The following is a 12032-nucleotide window of genomic DNA, read 5'->3' as shown; positions in this document are numbered from 1 at the left end:
GGTTGAGTCATGCATTCTTGTTCCTGTAAGGGCGGTTTCTGCGTGTGTGTGTGTGTGTGTGTGTGTGTGTGTGTGTGTGTGTGTGTGTGTCTATCCATGTGTTTTCCCCTCTGTGTTTACCCCTTTCTCCCTCACACACCTACTTCACATCCAGCTGAGAGTCAGGGGTAGAGGGACTGGGTGTGGGTGCTGTTAAGGAAGATTTGGGCTTTATCCTTTGATTGTGTTCTCCATGTGTAATTTGTATTAAATTCACTTTGGGACACATGCTGCAAGGCACAAGAGGCCTTTTTGATTGAACAGTGAAAGGAGCCTATTAGAAATGTGAAATCATAATTTCTGGAGGTTTGGAGACCTAAAAAAAAATGTGGACAGCTGTTGGCTAAAGAACTAAGAACTGTTTAAGTCGGGAAAATATCCTAGGTAATGGAGCCAGAGAGCCTAAATCAGTGGTAAATACCGTTAAGCCATCATTACACACTAAATAGTTATTAGTCATCTCTGTTTTTAACGGAAAGCTTAAGGGTCTGAAGTCCAAAGCTTAGACTCCATTCTCTCTAACAAATCAAAAAATTCCATCCCCTCCAATAACAGAAACCTGCCAAGAGAACATCAAAGGTCAAGCTAAGCCCACAAAAGTGCAGCCACGCCGCTTGCAAAGACCCCGAATGGAAAAATACAATTAAAAGTCACCAGTTCATTCTGAGCAGGAGAGAAGATTGAGAGCTTGATTTAAGGTCAGAAGCCCAAGGAGCAAGAGTGAAGGGAAGCAGGGACCCCAAGCCAAACCATAAGCAAAGTGGCCTGGAAACTCCCAACCTTGGCGGCAGCCTTCGCCTCTCCGGCCCCCTCCTGGGTGAGTGGGTTGCCGTGTGGCTGGAACGCTGAGTTGCCCCCACAGGGCCTATACTGGGAACTGACTGTGAGGACCTGGCCTCCACTGGGTCCGCCTATGCTCTGGGCCTGGCCCTCTCCCAACTCCACAGTGATTTTCCTGTATCACCCTGCACAAGTCATTCGCCCTGCCCTGCCCTAGTTTTACCTAATTACAAAATAATTTCTCCCTATGAAGATAAATTTACCAGCAAGCCTGCATTTTGTGGTGTGAGGGATGCCAAGAATGCACCACTGGGACTTCAGGCCCAGCTCCACGATGTCCATATCCCCCAGTGTACTGCCTCACCAGTGCCCCATGAATACATCTAATCTAGAAACCTTTCTGAAGTGGCTGTGTCACGCCAGACATCACACTAGGCTCCAGATACCCAGGAGTGAGTACCACACCCAAGGATTCTACACACAGTCTAGTCAGGAGAAACGGACTGAGTTAAACAGATAAATACACATGCACACACATGCAAATCGCGAGTCCCCTGTAAAGTTGGGGAACATTTGACTCTGGGAAAGATTAAAGGCCTGAGTCCTACATAAGGTCATTAGTAAAGCCACTGAGAATGTGACTTAAGCCTTGAGGAAAAGGTAAGTGACAGAGGCATTTTCTGGGATGGGTAAAGCTCTGGGAGGACAGGTGAATTAGACTGTTGGCCTGTAGCCTGAATAAGAACGAGCCCAGCCACCCCAGACCTGTGCATGTCATAACAAATGTATATTGTCACTAAGTTTTGGGGTCACTTGTTATGCAGCATTACTGTAGCTGTACCCAGATGAGGCAGAAATCATGAGATTCAAGGGAAAATCATGATTTCATTTTTGAAATGTGAAACTTGAGAGAGCTGTGAAATATCCAAGTGGGGATATCAAGTAGGCAATTGAATACACAATTCCATGAGATGAGGTCTCAGATCAAGATAAACCTTTTGGAGTTACCAGCATAATGATTGTATACCTTGAACAATGTGGAGTTTAGGGACACTGAGCTTCCCATACAGTCATTTTGTTATTCTGAATTCAGAATTCCACTAGTTACAAGACTAAGTGTGAGAATAAATAAATAAATTTCTAGACATAAAAGGAATCAGAACTTTTGAGTTCATGCAGCCTTCTTGGCAGAAAAAGTCTTGATTAGGTGAAAACAAAAGGAGATACAATTAGAAGAACCTGGGATTAGCTCAGGAGATGTGTCCCCCACTCTTTCTGGGCAAACCATGGACCCATTCCTGGCATTCCTCCACCTGGATAGGCATGGTGCCTTCCCCAGAACCAGTCCGTGCCTAGCCACTGGAGGACTGCAGAGGAGGTCACGACCTAGGAGACAGCCGAGACAGCTGATGGAAACGTCTGTTTCCAGAACATCTGCATGATGCAAAGCTCTCTTCCAGCCCTAGTTGGAGTCTATAAAATGAAGCCTCTGAAATTTGGAGATATTACAGCATTAAATCTAACTTGATTAATACATGAATATAATGCAGGGAAATTTCTGGAAAAAATGGCTCTTCAGTAAGTTGTTAAAGCACTAAGTCCAGATTGGAACAGAATTTGAGGCACATTAATAGTTTTATCTTTAAGAATAAAACAGACTTTATTAAATAAAAAATATGATTAAAAAGCCAGGAAATTCTATGGATGTGGTAAAGAAGGTATATGGTTCTTCTCTCAGCAAGCAAAAGAAAGCAATTAAAAAGACCCAAAAAAAGTAAATGGTATACAAAAATATCATGGTTTAAGTATAAAGAGAACTAAAATGTGACATGATATTGAACAATTAAGATGGAAGAAAAGAGAGTCTATTTGAACTTAACTTTGGAATCATTCTTTGTCAATCCTAAATAACATAGCATTTTATTTCCATCATTCTGAGTCCAACCTACCACTTGGTTCTAAGGCACAGTAAATGATTTTACATTGTCATAATACTGTAAAGGCCAATTGCTTGCTTTCACATTTTTAGAACTAACTTTAGAAAAGTAAAAAGTAACTAAATATAACCAAAAAACTGGATGGAAATGTTAAAACTCTGATTTGGATAGGTGTTTGTGCAGCTGACACAATGTGGGAGATACAACGGTGGGGGAGGTCAACAGTGTGGTGAGGTCCTAAATTTCTTGTTGTAAATGGTGGGGCATCTAGAAATGCTCCATAAAGTTCGTGCAACAAGAACTGCAGTTTTAATTATAACACTTAACAAAACTGGGGTGCAGTGTATGGAACTCCAAGCCCTCACAGCAAAGAATCAAAGGACAAGTATACAATAATAAATTGTTTATTATTTTAGTAACAATTAAAATGAATAAAAACATAAATAATCCTACTAGGGAGCGAAACTTAGTGAGGAGGGTAGGAATGGGGAATGATGTTGATTCTGTACATGTTATTGACAGTGATTTCTCAGAGAATGTACGTGTATTACTGTTAAGGTGCCATCAACCAAGACTGTGAGAAAAGGAGACAGACAGAGCAGGTGTGTGTGAGGATAATGGGGGTGAGGGTGCATAAACTTCCAGCTGACACTTGTTGAGTCATTTATGTGAAATCTTCAGATCAAACACAAACATTTACTCTAAGCTCTCTGATAGTGGGATTACAGAAATATGCTTAATACACAATGGAAGACTTCCGTATACTCTGAAAGTTGCAGTTTTATTTTGGGAGGAGTTTTGTATTCAACGTTTTTCTTCTCAAATGCATCCACTGCTCTGACTTAGAGTAATTACATTTAACAAAACCAAAACCCCAGCAATTTTTCCATTGCCCATCATAAAAAGTCTCATTTTAATTCATGTCTCCAAGTGTCTCCTCAATTGCTTACATTACTGAAGTATCTTATTAAAAACACCAGAGTTCTTGGATTGGTAAATTTTCTACAGTTCCTTAAAGTCATACATCATGAACTTGGTTTGTCATTCAGTTAATAGGCTCCTTCCTAAGCCTCCTTTTCATAAACAGCACAGCATGTGGTAATTTGTTGGTCTTATCCCAGGAATAATGCACAACAAAAAAATGGAAATACATGTCCAGACCTTGGTGGAGATACAGAGGTCAGGATTTAAGAGGTGTATTTGGTGGTGATGAAAGGGCTGATAATGCAAGCCATGGAAGTGGAATGAAATTGCTGAGGCAGAGAGTGGAGGGAGATGAGATGAGAGATCATGGCAAAAAGACAGGCAATGCTCACACAGGAACATGCAGAGTAAGAATAAAGCGTGAAGATTAAGGTGCCGTCTGAGGGACAGAACGCACACTCACCAGACCATATATTACTTGAAGGTAGAAGCTGTCATTGACTTTTAATTCTCTAACCTTCCTCTCCCTGATCCCACTATAAACACTTGTCCGGTAGCTATTAAGTGAGACAGAAGAGAAATAATGCAGAATGGATGCAGATGAAGAGAAAACTCTTTGTAGACCCAAGAAAAAAATAAGTGTGCTGAATAAAACTGTTGATGCAAGGTAGGACTTTGTCCCCTCAACTCCTAGGAACTAAGAGTGCCTTCTATGGCGTAAACGCTCAACAGGTGTGAAAGGAAATGAACAATCGAAGCAGGCTGGGATGGGCAAAAGAAAGAGGGACGAGGACTGAAGAAGAGAGCTGTGAGCCAGGAGGAATTTAGGAGCTCAGCACTTATCTCTCTGCTGCTAACCTCGAATCCAAACATCATACTTACGGTATATGAAATACTATATATATTTAGCTCCAATATGAGGGTCCAAAATGGGCATCCCCAACCGTTCTTATATTCTAGGGTCATATTTTCTTTTTAAAGTGCCCAGCATACTTTAGAGTCTATGTCTAAAGCACAGTTCCTAGACAGAAATTGCCAGACGCTCACCAACATCTTAAGGAAACGACCTTAGGTGATGATGTTGAGAAGAAACAAGAGGGTCTGATCTTCGATTTCAGTGAAGGGACTCAGCATAAACACGGAGTCATTACTTCCCTTGAGTCATCCGATTGGACATGATGACTTATTAGCATGAATACAATCATTTCACCTCTTAGATGCTAAAGCAATTTAAGAGTATGCAGGCAAAACCTTCTTTTATTTCCCCTAATTCTCTATCACAATCTAGGAGTGTGGATCAAACCGTATCAATGCTGGAGAACTGCAGAACATAAGCACTGCGTTAACTGCAAACCAAGGTGCGTTAATTTCCAGGAGAAATGCGTTGATCTCTGACCACAGTTTGGGGTGGGAAGGAGCTCCTCCTGGTCAAAATTTACCAATCTCTTATCTTCCCCAAATACAGATAATTCCCTTCAGGGACTGGCCATTCCCAGCCAGAGAGAAATTTTATAGTCTATATCCTCTGTGGATTCCCATAAGTTGTTGGGGAGTCTATCTATATTTTGAGAGAAAACAGAGAGACATCACTCTTAGACCTTTCTTGTTCTTCCAGACCCCAACCACTTAATCCTTTCCTTGGGAGGATGATGCCAAAGTACAGTATCATTATCTGCAGTAATTATATTCTATAAAGCCACCGCAAAGGCTGAATTAGTGAATATCATTGTCCCTAGGGGAAATACAGAATTAGGTTCCTATGACTCTCTGGTCACAAAATGTTCATCAACCAACCAATGCATAACCTTGTTTTATATGTCTTTGTTTAAAGACACTTGACTTAATATACATAGTTAATTCATTAACATTGAATTCACAGCCAACGGCACTGTATCTCGTGGCTGAATGAAGTCGAGCTAACACACGTACTTTCTCTGTCAGCCACAGCACAGCCTCCTTGCACTGAAGAACACTGGACGGCAATTTGGGACTAGGCTTGGGGGCCATTTAAGCAGCTAAAATAGCACCAAGAAAAAGCATAAAAATATGAGAAGACATAGCATTAAAAAGACCATGAAAGGACACTTGTTTACAAGTACAAAAGCCGCAACAAGAAGGAAGAAAGCTGCCTTGTTTCACCTTAGTTGAAACAAACCCGACAGGTGACTCACTTCTTTTACCACTCGTATGTTTGCAAATGACCTTGGAAGCCCACGTATTGATTCTGATGGTACAGGAACTTTTAGCAGTAGGTCTATCAGCAAATACAGAATCCATGCATAGTGAGGATCAATTGTAATTTTTAAAAAAATATATCTATGATTGAGTCCCTGCAAGTGAGGCCTCGTACTTATCCCAATGAATCCTCACAAGAACCCAGGGAGGCAGGTACATTCCCATCCTCACATCCCAGATAAGGAAGTGGTGGATGGGGTGGCCACTGTGCTGTGCCGCTCAGGAGAGGTGCCACCTTCAATCCCCCTCATCGTGACTCAGAATCATGCTCTCAGCCACATCCCTCGGCACAGAACAAGCCCACAGGTCTTTTCCCCAGGCTGGCCCACCCATCAGTATACTTTCCTAAGGAAAGTAATTATATTCCTGAACTAGAATTAATTTGAACACTTAGAATGAGGGGACAGCATGAGGCTAAAATCAGTTTTTTGTTTTAAATGGCAATTACTTCTTTTTTCTTGCCAAATACAGAGGACAGTTCCTATGTGCAGGGCCCTGCCACCCCAGGGGGCAGCTACCAGGCATGTGAGTGACCACCAGCTGCAGCTGGGATGAAAGCTACTGACTCCGAGGCCCTCCTGGCCCCCAAACATCTTATTAAGGAGATTCAGTGAAAGTTTAATAAAGTACATTTACCCATTCTGTATCCCTGCACGCATGGGGACCTCCATACCTTAGCAGGGGCGTCAGTCCAATGAGAGGAAGCCACCCTGCCTAGCTCTTCCCCAGAAAATGGCCCAGAGCTGAGTCAGGGGGCTGTGGATCTCCCTGCCTACACTGACCACACACTCAACACGATTTTCTATCTTCCCCACTTCTCTAATCCCCAGCCCCTCCACAGCTCTCCACATGGGACAGATTGGATTATTCTACAACCCAGGAGAAAAATTGAGGGTTCAGAGAAATGGTGACACGACAGATAAGCAACAAAGGTTATACCACAGGTGAGACTGACCTTGTCTTTGTGAACATGCAATGCATATGACGGGATTTTACGTTCAATTCTCACAACATCCCTGCAGAAAGGCATTATTATGTCTATCTTACAGGCTAAAACACCAAGACTCAGAGGAGTCAGGGATTTCCTTCCAGTCTTCCGGCTGATAAGCCCGAGAGCTAGAACTGGAGTCACATTTTTCGTGCCTGGCCCAGCACTCTTCTGGCCGCATCTGGACAGGCCAAGAAAAGAAGCAGGGCGCCCCTGGCAAGTAGCACAGCAGGCCCAATGCACTGCCACCACACACAACTGCTGGTTGCTCTTCGCTCCCCTGGCAGGTATTTATTGACCCCTGCAACATGTCGGGGACACAAGGATATGATACACCTGTGGACTAAATAGACGTGACTTCCATTACCTTAGAGGGACACACTCAGCAAGCCACCAAGGTGAGACGAGAGGGGCGAGAGATATGCAGGTGTCCAGAACGCAGGTCGCAGGAGGTCCTCACCTGCCTGGAGATCAGGGAGCGCTCACGCAAGAATGACACTGTGGCCGATGTCTAAAAGTGGAGGCGGGATACAACTGCCAGGCAGGAGGCAAAGGTATAAAAACCCAAAGATAGGAAAGATTCCAGAAATCTGAGAAGCTGAGAGTCCAGAGAGGTGGACAAAGCATAAAGAAGAGAGGACAGAGGTCATGAGATGGGACAGGGATGACGGAGCCCGATGTTGCCGAGCCTCCTACTTCAAGGACGCAAAGACCCCAAACAGTGGGCCAGCCAGTGGGCCCCCCAGCTGTCAGGGGCCCCTCTCTGGGGGAGGAAGGCAGGCCCATTAAGCTCTTTAATCTCTCCCTGCTAGGTCATTTCCTCCAGCTACAAATACATCTGACTGCTTCCTTCCCCCCGTCCACATGGCCTGGGTACGAAGGCTTGCAGCAAGGGCCTGTTTTCCAGGTGCGGCCTCACTGGTGCCGTATAAAGGGGGATTATTCCCCTTCCTGCAGCCTTACTCCTCGCGCAGGCCGGCCCAGCAGGGGTGGCTTTCCTCACGGCCAGATCACATTACAAGCTCATATCTAATTTGTGAGTTCTGTGTCAGGCCTCGGCTTCACAGCACTGTGGCTCCCAGTGCATATTCACCTTCTCCTTCACAATTAGCTGAGTGCCCTACGGTGAAAGGGGGGGAACGGAATGTACAAACACTCACACACAGGGGTGAATCCCTGAGCAGCTGACTACAGGGATGTGACTTCATCCCTTTGTTAACAATCTGTAAAATGGGGTCTTAATTCTTCCTGCCATTCCAGAGCTGTCTGTAGTCCAAAATAAAGTAGAAAGATTAACGGACTTGAGTTCACATTTTAATACTAGCTTTGTCACTAACCTGTCTTCAGTTTCTCTATCTGTAACAGAAACAGATAGAAATAAATAGGCTCTGAGTTCCATTTAAATACATTTTTTTTTTGCTGTGCTATGTGATTAGTGGAAAAAGGATTACACTGAGAATTTTCAAATCCTAAGCTTTAACGTCACTCTGGTAACAGTGCTGTGTTTTTTTTGTCAAAGCTACTAAGACTTCTTGGAGGTGGGGAGAGAGGATAGGTAAGGATACACAAACAATCTTGGTAGAGTGGCACAAAAATTCCGATTCTCCCCACCTACACATCTGTGCCAGGTAATGTCACAGTATGTTCCACTGTGGCCTTGCTTTGGGAGAATGTGATATTAGTAAACATGATACAAGTAGATTCAAAAACTCCTGTACTATTGGCCTTGCATCTCTTGCCTTCTGCTACAGTCATGCAAAAGATATGTGCAGTCTAGCCCACTGGCCTCAGAAGAGGATGATGGACACATGGAGCAGAGCCAACCTACAGACACACGAGCAAGCCCAGCCCAACTGCAGACTTATGAGTGAGTCCAGCCAAGCCCTGCCAAGTCCTTCCCAGATGATCTGATCCCTTCAGATGAGCTAGAAATTAATATTTTTCTCATACACCATGGAGTTTTGGGGAAATTTGTTACACAGCATTATTTTAGCAGCTGATACAAATCTAAACCTAAGTACTTTATAATTTCTTTACAGAAAAATGGAACCTCCAACTTTTCTCTCAATTTCATATTTCTCTGTCTTCATCTGTTCTCCGGCCTCCCTTCTGGCTCAGAAAAAGTCACGTCTCTACTCTGAGCCAAAACAGTCGGTTGTAAAAATGCATTTTGTTTTGGGGATTTACAAGCTTCCACCCTTTGGTAGTCCCCACAGGAAAAAAGGGGGGTAGGCATTCTAGAATGGTCTCTACCAGCTCTATGGGAGGGGGCTTACACCCGGGAAGTGGCCCAGCAGGAGGTCTGAGTACAAAGAGCTGCTGCATCCAGGGCCAGGGGTGGGGCTGACCAATGTGGGCCCTCCTTAGTAGGCTCAGTATGGAGGGAAGATCAGAGGCCCCCTTTGAAATCATCACAGCTTGCGCAGGAACGTGCCCTACTCAGCCTGGGCTTCTACAAAAGACAGAAACCTCAAATAGGGCAGTGAAGTTGCCCACAAACTTGAGCCTCCTGTACTCTAATTATCACTGAGATTCAACTCACTGGAAAGGACTGAGACCCTTCACAGCTCTTTCATGATGACGATTATTGACTCTTAATCTGAAACAATATAAACAATAAAAGTAAATGTATTTATTTACTTATGTTTTTGCGGTTTTTTCACTCTTCAGAAATTGTAAATATACTTTGAGATCCTTTTTTGAAATAACTTTTAACTTGGATTTTCCTTAGTTTGGGCCCAGGACTAGACACTAGACCTTCAGTATCCTGTTTTTATTCCTTTCCTTGTATAAGAAACCCTATGTCAAAAGCATGGGAAATAAAAATAATGATTTATAAGGAAGAGGTAAATATCCAGTGGGAGGTGACACTTGGATAAACATTAGATGATATTTATACACATAACTCTATTTGTTACATATGATTTATAACTGTAAGCATTCAGAGATGTGTATTAAAATGTGAATGAATTTAAATAAAAAGACTTCTGGAATTCTAGCATTAACAGATTATAAAACCCATCAGATGAGATACCCTGTCAGTTTATAACTATATACTCTTCACTTTTCAGTGTACACTCAGATATTTGTGGAATAGATAGATGGATGGATACATGGATGGATGGACGATGAGGGGATGGAACAGATAACACATGTATTATTTGTGAGTGTGTGTGTGTGTGTGTGTGTGTGTGTGTGTGTGTGTGTGTATTACCCAGTAGGTGCCATATATGCTTCCAAGCATAGGAAAAATTAAAAAAAAATAAAATCCTTTCCTCAAAGAAAGAGCCTTCAATCACCTAGTTCTTATCATCTTTTACATTTCAAGAATTAGGCTGCTCTGATTTATGGTGGGATATTATGTATATCTTTAGGCCAATTGCACCTTCAGCTAGAGCAGAAGCACCTCGTTATGTCATTGTAACCAAGCCATTTTTGATAGAATGCTCTCCATATACCCATCACTGAGCTTACAACCTTGGTATAATCATCCCTTTTGGTGACTGTATCTCTCATTCAAATGGCAGGGATTTGAGGACTAGAGTGATGTTCTGTTCTCAACTCATGTCATGTTGCAGATCTTTAATACATACCCACATTCATAGACTAACCAACTGGATCAATGAAGGCATCCCCCAAATTTAAATTTTTATTAGAACAAGGCTTCCCTTTAAATCTTGGTTTTTAAACTTCAGAAATGAATGAAAATGAATAAAAGGGTCATGATCATATGCCTATTAGACAATTCTTTTAAAAATGTGCACATTGTCCTTTTCTACAGAGTTGTGTACGAGGAAAGGATATTATCAGATAAACGCACTGAGACCAGAATAGCCAGTTAAAGACAAGAGACAGCTCGAGGTCGGGGTTGGGGAAGATGTCCTCCAGGACTCCCAGCAAACACACGTCTCTTTCCCGGCCACATTCCGAAGCAACTATACACAAAATAAAGACGTTGGAAGATGGAAGATGGAAGATGAAACACCAAGTTCATTACTAGTAAAGGCAGGCCGTGCTGGACCACCACATGGGGGCAAGCCTACAAAAATTGTCCTACACGAGCAGCAGGAAGGTCAGGTTCTCTCTGTGGGACCCTGGTTCCCAAGAGAGGAAGGGGGAGAGAATGGGCCTGGCTTTGTGTGACCAGTTTCTTCTTCCTAACTCAATAACCAGAAAAACCCGTAGGAACGGTGAGCACAACACAGAGGCCAGAAGTGTTACTCTTACGGCTGTATCACCCCAGGGAAGGACACATACAAAGCGGGAGAAGCATGTCTACTAATCAAATCTTAGTCCTCAGAGGAGGTGGGATGGGCAGAGCACCAGATCAAGCAGCTGGAGATTCACCTCTGAGAAAGGGTGAACTTGAGATCAACGGCCAGTGGGCGATCCAAAATCAAAGCCATCAGTGTGTTGGTTGACAAGAAGACGCAAAACAAGCATGAAACTAAGATTTCCTGGATGATTTTTGTGGCTGTGGGCTCCTTCTCTTCTAGTCTCCTTTTCTTTCCCCTAAGCCCTCATGAGCATGTATTTCCTCTGTTCTTACTGTCAAAGCTCTCTGAACTAAGTCATTCCCCCCATTCTTTTCCGAATCAATTTCCTATCCATGCATGGTATACATCTGCCATTTTGTTTTAAATGTCAGAGTTTCTGTCCTTGTTTTTTGGATATACATTCATTAAGCACAGGTCTAAACTTCCAAGAATTTATTAAATTAATGTTTAATTTACTGTGTGGCACACAGGGAAGAAAGGACTATCTATCTTCTTCTAGAGTGAAATGCTGCCAAGGCAACTGAAAGAAAAAAGGTATTAGGCATTCCCAAAGCCTCTACTCCGAAAGTACCGCAGGTTGACATTGATTAAAATACCACACATTGTAAAACAGTGTGTGAAAAAAGGTGACTGGAGCCAGCAAAAATATTTTGTTCCTGCAGGTGAGTAAAATCTTGGATTACATGATTTTCATGTATCATAGGCCTAGTTGGAGGTGACCCTAATTTGAACAAGGCATCATCTTTTCACACTGAAAATTGGTACTTAATTGTATAGCTCATGTCAGAACTATCAGAAAAAGGTATTTCTATAATATGGATGTCTTTTCTTAACTACAGCACTGGGCTCTCC

This window comes from Manis javanica, chromosome 5 (assembly GCF_040802235.1).
Source record: "Manis javanica isolate MJ-LG chromosome 5, MJ_LKY, whole genome shotgun sequence".
In the NCBI taxonomy this organism is placed as follows: domain Eukaryota; kingdom Metazoa; phylum Chordata; class Mammalia; order Pholidota; family Manidae; genus Manis; species Manis javanica.
This window is presented reverse-complemented; position numbering follows the sequence as displayed.